Source organism: Capsicum annuum, chromosome 1 (genome assembly GCF_002878395.1).
Source record: "Capsicum annuum cultivar UCD-10X-F1 chromosome 1, UCD10Xv1.1, whole genome shotgun sequence".
Classification (NCBI taxonomy): Eukaryota; Viridiplantae; Streptophyta; class Magnoliopsida; order Solanales; family Solanaceae; genus Capsicum; species Capsicum annuum.
Window position 1 is genome coordinate 222,486,783 of NC_061111.1, and position 13,785 is coordinate 222,500,567.

The following is a 13,785-nucleotide window of genomic DNA, read 5'->3' on the forward strand; positions in this document are numbered from 1 at the left end:
TATCTCAAATCAGGTTTGCTTGCCCAAGTCTTAGATTTCTAGTTATTCAGTTATACAGATTTCAGTCTTTCAAATTATAGATTATCTTGTAAATATGTTTATGCTTGGTCTTGCATTCTCAGTTTTACATGTTCATATTTTTATATTTAGTATCCATAAAAGATCCACAGTTCAGTTTTACATGATTAGTATTCAGATATTAGTTAGCCAATTTTAATATATCAAGTACTTAGTATATGGACATTAGTTGCCCATTTACTTAGATTCCAGTCATTCAGTTAATCAGGCATCGACCATTCAGTTAATCAGATCCTCTTAGTCTATGTTATGTTTGGTTTGCCAATTTTAATATATCAACTACTTAGTATATGGACATTAGTTGTCCATTTACTTAGATTCTAGTCGTTCAATCAATCAGGCATCAACCATTCAGTTAATCAGATCCTCTTAGTCTATGTTATGTTTGGTTTGTATGCTTATTCATTCATGCTCAATATATTTATATATTTTGATCTTTGAGTTATGTTAGTTTCCATCATGTAGTTTTAGACCCAGTATTCATACAATATTCATGTTTTTACCGCTTTCCAGCTTCAGTTCTACTTATTCTACAAAAATAAATCTTTAAGAAACTAAGTGTAGTGATTCACTAGCCTATTAGATTATGTTTGTTACTTATATTTTAAGATACTTCAGCTTTCAGTTTAGTTCAGTCTCTTGGTGAGTCTACTTGCACTTAGCATATATGTTTTAAGATTATGTTCCTAATCACTTTTACTTATTGAATTTACCCCCACTTACTGAGTACTTTCTATAAGTACTGATCCACATATATGGCTATGTCCTACATTTTCTTATAATGTAGGTACCAGTGTAGACTACACATCATAATCGTGCAGTTTACAGCTTCCAGTCAGCAGGTGATCAGTTCTTCTATTTTGGGGACTCCAGTTAGATGTTGTTCATATACTTTATTTTTATTATTCATATATATTGAGTAGTGGTAGTTTGAGGCATGTCCCAGTTATCTATAGTCAGTATAGTAGAGGCTTCATAGTTCGTCCATCGGAGTTATTAAATGTAAGTTCCAGTTCTCTATTTAGTTTTATTAGGTTGTAAACTTTATCAATATTTTAGTTATACAGATTATGTCATGATTATGTTTCCTCGCAACAAATTTAGCTAATTTATATATTCTAAATCAGCTGTTCAAGTATCATTCCAGTTCATGGGTTAGCTTTTCATTATTGTGGTTCTAAGCACCATGTTATGAGTAGAGGGTAGCCTCGGGTCATGACAAAACTTGGTATCAGAGCACAGATTTCAAGTATCTAGGGTTTCTATGAAGTCATGTCTAGTAGAGTCTTGCAGAATGGTATGAAGACGTCTGTAATTTTCTTCAAAAGTTAATAAGGCATTTAATAAATATTTCCCCTCTTTTATGTCTCACATCGTTCTGTAGAAAAGATTCTCTAAGAAACTTATACAGATTTTCATCATGCGTAATCCATGTACACTCTACCTTATTTTCAAAGTAATAGAAATAGTGAAGATCAAATTCCTACAGATAGAGCTTTCTCAGACAGTCCCCACAGACAGTTATTGGAGTGCACACAGGGTTAAAAGTATCCCATCAGTGCTTTTAAGTTTTGAAGTTTGAAGGACTTCATTTATGTTCATGAAAAATCGTGCACTAAGCCAGAGTTTGATGTGCCCTCAAATCCCTTCTCAGAGTCCTTTGACATACTATGGTTTAGAGGTAGAAGCATGAACCTAAAAGTTTAGCAACAGTAAAGTGGGGATAGTGTTATCTGAATTTAGTAGATTATGTATCCATGGAGCTAGTTTTATGAAGGGTGAATCAATTGGCTTGAAATAGTGCATATAAGAATTTGAGTTTGTTGATTCGAAATATAGTATGATAATGTTAGGTATATTGGCATAGTGGTAATTCTCATGGTCTAGGGAAAAATATAAGTTTAGAGGTGTGATATTAGTAGGCTATGAAGGAAAAGAAGAAGATTATGTGTTTCGTGAGGCAAGTATGTTGTTGAGAAGGGTGTATGCATGTGATGATGATTTCCAAAGCTAAAGGTAGGATATATTAAAGGATTGTTCAAGAATGAAGTTAGTATAGTTCATTAAAAGATTGGGGATATCCATGTTAAGTGTTAGAATTTAAGTTTGAATCTTGGTTAAATGAACTAATAAAAAAAAGAGATGAAATTCTAGATGGTGTGAATTCAGAATATGGTGATGCTCTCGAAGATTCTATTCTAAGATAGTAAGTGTTTAAGTTATTATTTGATGACTATTGGGCTATAGAAAGTTGAGATATGTATCTCAGAATAAAGTACTAGTGGTGTGTTAAACTTTCTGGTGCAGTCTTTAAAGGTGAGTTTAGTATTCATGTGTATTATTATATCTTTGACTCTAGTGTAGAGTGGTTGTAGTCTATTTTAGATTTTATTAAAGAGTTCCACAGACTTAGAATGATAGCTTTAAGCTAAGGGGGAGATGATAGAACAAGAAACCAAGTTAGGCTTTTAGAGTCTAGTAGTGATACTAGTATGTTGTAAAACAACAGTAAACAACGAAGATGCGCGACCCATTCTTATCTCAGTGCAAGGTTTTGTACTTTAGTCATCACGAAATCTACTCACGCCTTACATGTTAGCTCTATGATCATAGCTCATATTCATGCACTTTCCATAGAATCATGTATGCTTCTATATCATTGTATGAGGAGTTCCAGTTCACTCAGCAGTGCGAATTATATTCCCTAAAATTATGAACTCCAAACTCAGGTCATGCAACTTATGACTCATGTACTCCTGCTTTACAATATACTCAATTCCCATAACTCACGGTGCACTCATAATGACCTGCAAAATTCAGATTATGTCATGTATGTCCTTAGTTTTAATCTCTTTAATGAATTCATGCTTTTGATATTCTATTCCTCTAGCTTTAATTAAGTGTCGAAGTCATGCATAGTACTCTTTCATGCTTCAGGATCTCATGTTGTAATCTTTCAGTTACCTCTCCTTATGTAATGATAGTGGTGAAGAGTAATTAATTAGATAGGAGAGAGTAAATGTTTCATATTGGGGAAAGATTGTAACATGCTTATTGTATCTTAGACTATAAGTGTGAAGAATGATTGAGGTAGAACTTTCGATATGTGCCATGGTTAGTTGAAATTTTATGTGTATTTTCTTGGGGATAGTGCATGAAAGTTGTTATTGATAGAGGTTTAGACAATATGAGAAAGATTCTTTTATGGGTGTTTGCCTAGAAGTTCGTATGTGGTTGTAATGATAGGCCTGAATGCCATGTTGGTATATAAGTGGATTGATGCATTGTGTGCTAGCGACTTCCTAGTAAGAGGTTGAATTAAGTTGTTGAAGTGGTAAGAAGAATTATTCTTGAGATGAGAATTTGTGAAACACGCATGTGGTATTGAATTCATGGTTCAGATTATTGTTATGGTGTTATGTGTAGTACTTTGAAATTTCAAGTTAGGCTTGAACATGGAGAGAGTATGTAGTTCAACTTAGACTTTGGCGGGAATGGTTATATGTATCCATGTTAGAGTTATATGTTGAATCAAACAAGCCTAGTATTTAAGAGAGAAAACATAGTAGAGAGATTATTTGAGAAGTCTGGCTAAGCATTAAATTTAGAAGTTGCCTTTCCTAAGGCATAGTAATTGTATCCTAGCCATTGTTTTATAGTCCTATGTTCCATGATTATAGAGTTATAGCCGTGTTGCGATTTTATTGATATCATGACAAGAACTCTTTGCTCCCTAATGTTATTAGAACTTCTTAGAAAAGTGCTATATAAATACTCCAGTTGAGTATAAGCTTTCAGTATAATTCAGCCCGTATAGCTAGCAATTCAGTTTAAATCAGATAAGATAAGATCACATAGCTTCCCTTCTTTCTATGTAGTCTTCCTATCCAAAGTTTCATAAATATGCCTATTCCATGAGGTAATTGATTCACATCCATGCAAGTTGTGAATTTAATTCAGTCCATGCATCACGTTTCAGATTTAGATATGTAGTCATGATTCAATTCTTAAGTGTTTAGTGAATGACCTCAGTTTTCCATGTATTTCAGCGCAAACAGTGTAATACCTCTTGCATGATCTTAGTCTCGTTATCTCATGATTTGTGATTACATAAGTTATCACCTCACTATTCTATGTGCATGATTGTATCATGAACCTTTCAAGTGAGTTCTAGACTCTCAGCACGAATCATCTTCTTATAGTAAATATAGTCAAGTCAGCTCAGAAATCAATTTCATGATTAAAGTTCTAATGTTTTAGATCATCTATATCCTTCATAACCAGACATGTCATGTGTACATCATTCCACACTTATAAAACTTCAACAAGTTCCTATCCTTCATTTGAGGATGAATGATTCCAAGGGGGAGATAATGTAACACCCTATATTTTTGGGCTAGACTTTGAACCCTCGTTCCTACGTGTGTAAGCTCTAATACCATGATTTATATTTGAATACATGTGTCATGATCTTTATCCTAGTGTGTGAAGTGATTATGAGGGGAAAAATGTTCTTAGTAATCACTTAGAACAAAATTGAGCTAAGAGCCTTTGATTCGTCCAAAGTTTGGTATTTGTTTCTACAAGGGTCAACTTTAAACATATATAACTTTTTAAATATGTGGAATTTTGCAGCTCACAACCCGCCAAATGATATATAATTGAGTTGTCTTTCCAATGATACCAATTTATCCTTAATACGATACCCGAGAGAAAAGTTATGCCCATTTTCATGAGAGACAGTATGTGGTCGTGATAGCCCCACATTACGAGGGCTATTCCACTTAATTAGGGGTCACATCAAGAGTGTTTAACTGGACTAGGGGTCACACCGCAGGGGCTATTCCCCCATTGTTTCAGCTTTTAAGGGTCAAGACGGTACTTTGGTCATTTTCCCTAAACCCTAAATGTCCCAAGCATGAATTAAAGCACCAAAAAGGGCATTATTTGCCCATCTTATTCGAATCAACTCTTGTAAACACCATCCTCTTTTCCCTATGAACAAAGTTCAAGTTTCTCCTCTCAAGAACACAATTAATTCAAGGGTCAATTTCAATACTTCTTCAAGAATTCATCAACTAAGTTATGTGGGGTTTATGAACAAGGATCCTGTCTCATCCTTGTGACCAAAACTTACTTTAACGATTAAAGTTAATGCTTGGCAATTAGGGTTCATACCCAATTAGCCATATTCTTCAATTATTATATTTCCATGAGATTAAAGACTTTAAGTTTATCAAGATTTACTCATATCCATGTTTCCTCACTAATTTTACATTCAAGCCATGTTAATAGCTTTATCATGTAAATTATGGTTCTGTGTGATTCAAACCCCAAACTTACATGTCACGTTTGGTCAATGCCAAGTCAAATTGTTAAAATCATGTATTTAGCCTTATAAACATGATCCCTTTTTCAAGGTCACTTACTTCCATATTTATAAGTCATGAGATTATTAGTTATTTAAATACATTATATTTTGGGTTCCCCAAATTAGGACTTCCTACAAATATTTTAGATGGTTTTATCATATTTAAAGTGTTATTTAGTGTTGGCAGGTTATGAACATCTGAACCTATGTATTTTTACATAATTTTAGATTTTCAAGTAATAAGTCAGTTAAACCATGTCTTATCATTATAGTCAGTTGTTATGCTCATGTCGAGCACTATAAATTTACATGTTTATGATTACTTCAAACTCTGTATGCACTGATATTTTCAAAACACCATGACCCGAGCTTATCTTATCAGCTTTAGTGCATGCACCAGTTCATGATTTAAGTGTCAATTCATTTGACAGTAGGATTTAGCATCGAGCAAACCTAGGTTTGGGGGCTCACCCGCCAGTTAGGATTGAATCCTTAGTAACAGTCCCTAAGTTCTAGAACTATGTAGCTAGTGTAGGATAATGATATGCCATCCACCAGTTTAGGACTGGCACTCTCTTAGGGGTCACCCTCTAGTTTAGGAATAACTCCCTAGTACTTCAAGACATTTGATTAGTGGATCCACACAGCCAGTGTTAGTGCTCGTGGAATGGTAATGACACCCTTCCAGTTGGTTAGACCCCGATTAGCTTAGATTGGGGTATGTCAGTTAGATGATACCTCCTACATTCTTAGTCAGCATTCAGTGTATCTCAGATCAGGTTAGCTTGACCAAGTCTATAGATTTTTAGTTATTTAGTATATAGATTTTGATCTTTCAAATTAAAAATTATCTAAGAAATATGTTTATGCTTGGTCTTGCATTCTTAGTTTAACATGTTCACATTTCCATGTTTAGTATCCATAAAAGATCCACTGTTCAGCTTTACATGATTAGTATTCAGATATCAGTTAGTTAATTTTGATATATCAATTACTTAGTATATGGACATTAGTTATCCATTTACTTAAATTTTAGTAGTTTAGACAGTCAGGTATCAGCCATTCAGCTAATCTGATCCGCTTATTCCATGTTATGTTTGGTTTGTATTCTTAATGATTCATGCTCAGTATATTTATATATTCAAATCCTCGAGTTATGTCAGTTTCCATCATGTAGTTTCAGACCCAGTATTCATACAGTATTTATGTTTTTACCTCATCCCAGCTTCAGTTATATGTATTCTACAAAAGTAAAGTTTTAAGAAATTAAGTGTAGTGATTCAACAGCTTATCAGATTATGTTTGTTACTTATGTTTTAAGATACTTCAGCTTTCAGTTTATTTCAGCCTTTTGGTGAGTCTACTTGCACTTTGGATGCATGTTTTAAGATTATGTTCCTAATCACTTTTACTTATTGCATTCACCCCCACTTAGTATATTCTTGAAGTACTGATCCAAATATATGTCTATGTGCTACATTATCTCATAATGTAGGTACTAGTGTAGCCTACACATCATAATTGGGTAGTTTGCAGCTTCCAGCCAGCAGGTGATGAGTTCTACTATTTTGGGGACTCCAGTCAGATATTGTTCATGTACTTTATTTTTATTATTCATATATATTTAGTAGTGGTATTTTGATGCATGTCCCGATTATCTATAGTTAGTATAGTAAAGTTTTCATAGATAGTCAGTCGGAGTCATGAAATGCAAATTCCAGTTCTCTCTTCAGTTTTATCAGGTTGTAAACTTTATCAATATTTTATTTATCCAGATTATGTCATGATTATGTTTTCACATAACAAATTTAGCTAATTTATATATTTTAAATTAATTTCTCAAGTATCATGCAAGTTCATGGGTTAGCTTGGGATCACTTGTGGTTCTGAGAACCGTATCACAATAATGGGATAGCCTCGGGTCGTTACATTATCTCTATAGGGTTCATGTTGATATGTTTTCTGATCATAAGAGTCTTTAGTATGTGTTTACTTAGGAGTTGAATATCAAGCAAAAAAGGTGGCTTGAGTTGTTGAAAGACTATGATAGAGTCTTCATTACTATCCAGGTAAGGCTAATGTAGTTTCCAATATTCTTAGTAGATATTCTATTGGAAGTTTAGCCCATGTTCATGAGGACAAGTGGGAATTGGTGGAGGACATTCACTATTTGGATAATCTTGGAGTTCGTCTCACGGACTCAAATGATGTGGTGTATTTGTGCAACAAGTATCTCAGTCGTCTCTTGTTGTTGACATAAAGGAAAAACAAATGGTGGATCCCGATTTGATGAATATCAAGTGTAATGTGGGTCAACAAAAGATAGTTGACTTTTTGATTGGTGGTGATGGTATCGTGAGGTACCAAGGTAGACTATGTGTTCCCGACATTGATAGATTGAGAGAAAGGACTATGGCCAAGGCTCATGAATCTCGGTATGGTATTCATCCCGGTTCCAAAGAGATGTATTATGATCTTAGAAGGTGCTATTGGTGGAATAATTTAAAATGTGAGCTTGCTAGCTATGCGGCTAAGTTTATGGTGTGTCAACAAGTAAAAGTTGAGCACATGAGGCCTGTTTTTTTGTACCAAACAATTGTGTTACCATAATGGAAGTGGGGGCAATTAATATGGATTTCATTTCCACTCTTCTTTGGTCTCGAAATCAATATGTTTCTCTTTGGCTCATTGTTGATTGAATGACCAAGTCTGCTCATTTCTTGCCAGTAAGGACTACTTACTCGATGAAGAATTATGCTAAATTATATCTTGCAAAGATCGTGAAATTGCATGACCCAAGAAATTTTGGTTTCTATCATTTCTATCACCTAAAATGATGGAAATAATGTAACGACCCAACAAATTTCAGTTTCAATCATTTTGGGTCATGGTCCTCCATTCTCATCTCACTTTTGGAAGTCTTTCAAAAAAGGTTTGGGAACTAAGGTGTGCCTTAGTACCACTTTTCACCCACATTCGGATGAATAAATAGAGAGGACCATCTAAATATTAGAAGATATGTTGCGGGCTTGTGCTATTGATTATGGTGGTAATTGGTACGACTATTTGCCTTTGATTGGGTTTGCCTATAATAATAGTTACCACTCTAGTATTTGGCCCATTTTAAGCATTGTATGGTAGGAGATGTCGATCTCCTATTGGATGGTATGAATTTGGTGAGGGTAAATTACTTGGCCCCAATTTATTTCACCAAGCCTTAGATAAGGTGAAGGTGATTCGTGATAGATTGAAAACTGCTCAAAGTTGCCAAAAGTACTATATAGATATGAGGCGTAGGGACTTAGAGTTTAATATTGGTAATTGTGTATTTTTTAAGGTGTCTCGCATGAAGGAAGTGATGTGGTTTGGTTAAAAGAGGAAACTTAGTCCTTGATATGTTGGTCTCTGCTTGATTGAGAAGAGGGTTGTCAATGTTTCCTATGAATTGGAGTTTCCTTCTAGTATGGACTCCATTAACCCAGTTTTCCATGTGTCCATGTTGTGGAAATGTGTGGTTCACCCTTCCTTGGTTATTCCCATGGAAGATGTTGGTATTTTGGACTCTTTGTCCTATTAGGATGTCCTAGTGAGGATCTTGGATCGACAAGTTCTCCGGTTGTGAATGAAAGAGGTAGCTTTAGTGAAGGTTCTATGGAGGAACCAAAAGACCGAGGAAGCTACTTGGGAAGCAAAGGAGAATATGAAGTCCAAGTATCTACATTTGTTTTTGACATTTTGGAAACTTATGATTGAGGTATGTATTAATCTTCTTACCTTGAGTTGTGTCTTGTTAGACCATGGGTTCAAGTCCCTAATGGTTTGAAATTGTTTGTGTCCTTGTTGTGTAATGGTTTAAGTCCCTAATACTTTGAGTTGATTCATGTCTTATGATGGGTTATAGTCCCTAGTCATTAAATTGAGCAAGTATTCTTGATAAGTCAATGGGTTAAAGTCCCTAAGTTATGAAATGAGTAAGTGATTTGATAAGTAGTGGGTTTGAGTCCCAAGGTCAATGAAATAAATGGTTGATGGATGATGATCATGATATTTGTTGTATCCATATTATGTTCTTGCTTCGAACTTGTTAAAGGTTTGTTTTATGTGTAATAATGTGCTAACGTGTTTTTACGGTTGTCTCACCCATCATTCGAGGACAAATGATTCCAGTGGGGCAGAATTGAAACACCTAGGCTTTAAACCATAAGAAAGTTTCTTCATTTGATGTCTCTAGCTAGGTAAGACTAAGGGTACCACTTGTACCCCTTGGATACGAGTTGTAGACCCCCTCTCATACCCTAGGAAGTATGGTCAGGGTTACTCACTGTCCTAGGTACGAGTTATCTCCCAATCATAACTAACGTACAAGTCATACCTAACATGGTCGTATAGAGAGGTGTCTTAGACTTAAAGTGGACTGTTTTTGGTATGAGTGGTGTGTAAGGTTTAGGGAATGAGTCGTACCCCTTGGATATGACTCAAGGGTGTGTAGTCGTACCCTAACTAGTGTAGATAACCTAGGAGAAGCCTAGTAAAGAGTTAGGGGGACTCAAGTGAGTTGTGCCCCCCCCCCCCCCCCCCGGAAAGCCACTATTTAGTGCTTTATGGTTATTTCCCACCGCAAAACCCTTAATTCCTTTCACTATATAAGACATTGTAACCTCCTAAACCCTTATTTACAAGACTTAAACATTCCAAAACACTCTCAAAGCTTCTTGAAACAAGATTGGAAGCTAGGGGTTGGAGGGTGTTCATCTAGAAGCAACGAAGAGTTAATATCCCTTGGTGAATCAAGTTATCTAAGGCATGTAACTATTTCCCTTGTTTTAAACCAAGCACCATGTGTTTTAGACATAGATTAATACTTGTAAATGATTATTTTGAAATCAAAATGTTAAGGGTTTGATGCCTAGTGATGAGTTATGTGTGTTCTTGCTTAGACTTGTGTTTATACATGATATTGTTGATATTTTGTACATATGGGCAATTTTTATATGTGGTTTAACATGTAGGTCTTGATTAACCCTAATCTTGACTATTTCTACCTTTAAATTAGCCTTGGTAAGGGCATGCACAAAAGGTGTTTGTGAAAATGTCTTAGTGAATTGTCTAGTCACATGGTCGGGTTGTTTTGAACTAGGGAAATGGCCCAATAAGTATGATTGATAAATTATATTGTAAAGGTATTATGAGCCATGTATTGTGTAATTGACGACCTTGTTGGTTTGACAGCTAATAAGAGGTTAAAGTCCTTAGACATGAAATTGAAATTGAATTGGTCACATTTTATTCATGAAATGGCTTGGATTGATATTAGTCTGGATATGGCAAAATCATTCTATTAGATTGAATAAGTAAATTCGATCTAATAAGTACCTTGTGTTAGAATTGAGAAATTTTATGGCTTGGATCTTTAGTATTCTCTTATTTATTACCTGTGTCTACAATTTAGGCAGAATACCCTTACCCATTCTTACTAAGAAACTGAAAGAAGCTAAGAAACTGAAAGAGGCCTCAAAAACAGAAGAAAGGGAGGAAAGTGAGGAAGAAAGAGATGTAGAAACTGCTTCTGAAATGAAGGGGACTAAACAGGAACAATAGGGATCCACTGAAGAAGATCCTTCTCCTTCTCCTTCCCTTTTTCAAGAGGGATCCACTGAAGAAGATCCTTATACTTCTACTTCCCTTTTTCAAGAGGGATCCACTGAAGAAGATCCTTATCCTTCTCCTTCCCCCTTTTCAGAAGAAGGGTCGGATTCGGACAAAATCGATGAAACAGAAGAAATTCGAGTGAATGGAAAGGACAAAATAAAGGATAAATTCCACTCTTACCTTACAGAGAGAGGCTATAAAAATATTAATACTAGTAATTGTGAAATTTATGATAAAAAAGATTCTTATCTGAATAATAATAATAATAACACGGGTAATCCAAAAAATTTTAAATTGCAATTTCTTGATAACGAAAATGAAAATCAAGAACTCTTCGGGTTTCAAAAACCTCTTTTGAGTATTCTTTTTGATTATAATCGGTGGAATCGACCATTTCGCTACATAAAGAATAATCGATTTGACCAAGCCGTAAGAGCTGAAGTGTCACAACATTTTTTTGACACATGTAAAAGTGATGGAAAAAAAGAATATCTTTTACATACCCGCCAAGTTTATCAACTTTTTGGAAAATGATAAAAAGAAAGATACTCCTATTGTCACTCCAAAAAATGCTCCCTCATGAACTGGACAATCAGTGGGTTTCTACCAACAAAGAAAAAAGTAATAATCTGAATAAGGAATTTTTAAATCGACTTGAAGTTCTAGACTAGGAATCTCTTTCTCTAGATATACTTGAAATAAGGACTAGATTGTGTAATGATGATACTAAAAAAGAATACATGCCTAAAATGTACGATCCTTTGTTAAATGGATCATATTGAGGAACAATCAAAAAAGGGGTTTCACCTTCAATCATAAACAATAATTCGCTAGAAAATTTGAAAGAGAGAGTTAGACTAAATAGGATTCATACTATCTATCTTTCGAATACTGATTACCAAGAATTTGAACAAAAAGTGGAAACGATTGATAAAAAACCATTATAAACAGAAATTGACGAGTTCTTAACTTTAATTAATGAATTTGGTAACGAACCAAAATCAAGTTTAAATTTGAAAGACCTTTCTTTATTTTCAAACTAAGAACAGGTAAGAATGAATTCAGAAAAAAGAACTAAATTTTTAAAATTTGTATTCAACGCAATTGATCCTAATGAGACAAAATCTTGAAACAAATCGATTGGAATAAACGAAATCAGTAAAAACAAACCTTGCTGGTCATGTAAATTAATCATCGAATTGGACCAATAATTGGGTAAATTTGAAGATGGCCTATCAGTAGATTATCAAATTCGCTTAAGAAAATTCAAACGTGTAGTTATTTTTACTGCCAACAATGAGAAGAAGGATCCTGATGAGACCAACAAGGAAGTGCCTTTAATAATCTATTCGCAACAATCCGATTTTTGGCGAGGTATAATTACAGACTCTATGCGGGCTCAAAGTTGAAAAACATTTATTTGGAAACTATTTCAAGTAAATTTGCATTCCCCCCTTTTTATCGACAGAATAACCCCCCCCCCCCCCCCCTCGTCTTTTTTCTTTTGATATCTCTGGACTGATTAAATCAATTTTTTGAAATTGGACAGGTAAAGAGGGAGAATTCAAGATTCTAGAGTCTAAAGAAGAATAAACAAAAAGAGAAAAGAAAAGGAAAAAGACAAAAAAAGGAGAACACCAGAAAGGAAAAAGCATGGCTAGCGGTAACAGAAGCCTGGGATAACATTCTTTGTGCTCAAATAATAAGAGGTTACATGTTAATAACTCAATCAATTCTCCAAAAATATGTTTTATTACCTTCATTGATAATACCTAAAAATCTCGGGCATATGTTATTCTTGCAACTTCCTGAATGGTCTAAGGATTTGCAGGAATGGAATAGATAAATACATATTAAATGTACTTATAATTGTGTTCAATTATCAGAAAGAGAATTTCCCCAAAATTGGTTGAGCGATGGGATTCAGATCAAAATTTTATTTCCTTTTTGTTTGAAACCTTGGCATATATCTAAACTGTACCCCTCCCGTGTAGAGCTGATGAAAAAGAAAAAACAAAAAGATGATTTTTGTTTTTTTAACAATTTTGGGAATGGAAGCTGAACTTCCCTTTGGTTCTCTCCGAAAGCGCCCTTCCTTTTTTGAGCCCATTTTTAAGGAACTTGAAAAAAATTGGAAAATTTAAAAATAAATATTTTATAACTTTTATAACTATAATTCGAAAAGTTTTAAAAGGAAAAACAAAATTATTTCGAAGAGTTTCAAAAGAAACCAAAATGGCTTATAAAAAATATTCTATTTCTAAAGAAAATAAAAAAAGAACTTTCAAACATAAATCCAATTGTATTATTTAGATTCAAAGAAATATCTGAATCGAATGAAACCAAAAATGAAAAAGATTATCTAATTAGTAATCAAATAATTAATGAATCATTTAGTCAAATTGAATCTGGAAATTGGCCAAATTCTTCACTGATAAAAACCAAAATGAAGGATTTGACTGATAGAAAAAGTACAATAAAAAATCAAATAGAAAGAATTACAAAAGAGAAAAAGAAAGTAACTCCAGAACTAGACATTAGTCCTAAATCGCCAAAAAATATTTTTCAAATATTAAAAAAAAAAAATACTCGATTACTATGTCAATTCCATTATTTTAGAAAATTATTCATTCAAAGATTATACATCGATCTATTTTTATCTATCATTAATATTACAAAAATTAATA

The 13,785-nt window shown here is 34.0% G+C and overlaps 1 pseudogene; it reads left to right on the plus strand.

Annotated features, from left to right (window-relative positions):
• The first annotated feature begins 10,720 nt into the window (after positions 1–10,720).
• Positions 10,721–13,785, plus strand: part of LOC124898826 — a 7,984-nt pseudogene continuing 4,919 nt past the window's right edge.